Source organism: Gopherus flavomarginatus, chromosome 5, assembly GCF_025201925.1.
Source record: "Gopherus flavomarginatus isolate rGopFla2 chromosome 5, rGopFla2.mat.asm, whole genome shotgun sequence".
Taxonomy (NCBI): Eukaryota; Metazoa; Chordata; order Testudines; family Testudinidae; genus Gopherus; species Gopherus flavomarginatus.
The window spans coordinates 30754968-30756996 of NC_066621.1; the positions used below are offsets into that span (position 1 = coordinate 30754968).

The 2029-nt window shown below is 51.9% G+C and overlaps 1 non-coding gene across 1 annotated transcript; it reads left to right on the forward strand.

The window, feature by feature from the left end:
* Positions 1-708: 708 nt before the first annotated feature.
* On the forward strand, positions 709-781 carry TRNAV-AAC (transfer RNA valine (anticodon AAC)). The gene has a single exon. It is a non-coding gene; the product is annotated as a tRNA-Val (tRNA).
* The last annotated feature ends 1248 nt before the right edge of the window (positions 782-2029 follow it).

Here is a 2029-nt window from a genome sequence, read left to right on the forward strand (position 1 = left end):
CCGTTTCGCTGCTGGGCACCAAGTCCCTGGCGGTCAATATGCGAAGCTGGGAGAAGAGAGTGGGATGGCAAGCGGTGGTAGAACTTTTGCCACCAGGGTCTAGCTGTCTAACTTCCTCTTCGTACTACTGGGCACCCGTTGCCTTCAGGTAACACAGGAACTAAGGCAGGAATAGGGTGAGGAAGCAAGTAAAGCCGAGCAAGGAAGGCAAAAGTTAATCTTATCTTCATGGGCAGCTCGCAATGACGTCCTTTTTCTGTGCCACAGCTGACAACAACATCCCAGACAGAAAAGTAACAGGCCGAAAAGAAACCTAGCAGCTGCTGAAACAGTTCAGTTGGGAGCGTGCTAGACTAACAGGCTCTTCTATCCTCCTTTATACACGGGCGGGATGTTTTCTGAGAGTGCAGCAGTTCCTTTAACTGCGAAGAGTCCCTCATTTCAGGCTATGCAGCAGGAAAAGACAGCATGGGCTTCTGCACCGAGTTGGCCCACCTGACCTTTCATTCTTCTCTTGCTCTTTGTCAGCAAGGAGAAGAAAAAGAAGCTCTCCCTCAAGCTGGAGTCACACGGGCGAGGTAAGGACGACTTCGTGAGTGCTGGCTCCAGTCCTCTGCTCTGCCAGCTGACCTATCGAGGGGTTACCACCACATTCTCTAGATTTGTCCATCGGTCTGTGCCAGAGTGAGCAGCAATCCAGTAGGTGGAGTTTCTGTAGTGTAGTGGTTATCACATTTGCCTAACACGCAAATGGTTCTTGGTTCAAAACCAGGCAGAAACATGCTGGCTTCCTTTTCCCAGATCCCCTTGTTGTTCAGAAAGGCCACTCCTCCTATTGGCCTATCCCTGGGATAACTCTAACCCCTGCATGACAGAGGATGCTGACAGCAGTGGAGAAAGCACCTTGGTGTCATGCTGAAGAACCTAGAGTAGTTAGGCCAGTCACCATTTGGAGGCTTGTGGCTTGGCCACCTCTGCTGTTGGAGGTTGGCCTATAGAGGCTCTCACTTCCTGCTGGGCTCCTTTGAGTGACTGGCCAAAGGAGGAAGTGAGGTAGGAATGGGGCAATAGAGGAAAGTTGAGCTGAGGAAGGCAGGGAAGAAGCTGTGCAGCTAAGTGAGGTTAGTAGAGCACCACCCTTCATTCTGCAAAGCCTGGGGAGGTGTGGTTGGCTGCTGGGAGGTAGAATCCTGTGCCTGCCTCTTGGCTTCCCAGGAGTGGCTACTTGCAGCCCAGGAGAAGAAGGGAGGTTCTGGGTGAAAGGAAAACAAGCAAAGCTAAGTCCAAGTGGAGAATGGCGGCTCCTTTTTGGCCAACCTGGGGGCATGACTGATGGTTTTAGAGGTGGAGGCTGGGCTGGCTGTGAGCAACTGGGATCCAGGAAACCCCCACCTGCCCTTCTGAGGGCTGAACCCATGGAGGTGCGGTTGGCTGCTGGGAGACAGAACCCTGTGGCTGCCTGTTGGCATCCCAGGGATGGCTCCTTGCAGCCCAGGAGAAGCGGGGTTCTGGGGGGAAGGAAAAGCAGCAATGGTGAGGCTGAGTGGGCTCCTTTCTGGCCGAGATGGTGGACTGTGGTGAGTCTGGGAGTTGCCTGTAAGCCATAAGTGGATATAGTGCAGTGAAAACTGCTGCTCCATTTGGTCGACCTGGGGGCGCCATGGATGACTTGGGAGTGGGGGCAGGGCGCTGGCTGTGAGCAAATGGGATCCAGGAAGCCCCAGCCTGCCCCTGCAGGGGCCGAGTCTTCTTCTCTCCTGCCATGGGAAGCCCGACCTTAAGCCTGCCCAGCATGTGCAGCAGCTCGAGCATTAAGCCTTCCTGTGTGCATAACTGAACTACGCCCTAGTGTAATAAGGTGTAATGTTTAGATAGTGAATTTATCTTTAATTTCCATGGTAATTTACTTCGATATTTTATTCCTACCACTTATAATCCTTAAAACTCCATCTTTCTGTAGTTAATAAATCTGTTTTATGCTCTACTTAAACTGGTGTATTTTGCTTGAAGTTCTTGGGAAATCTCAGCT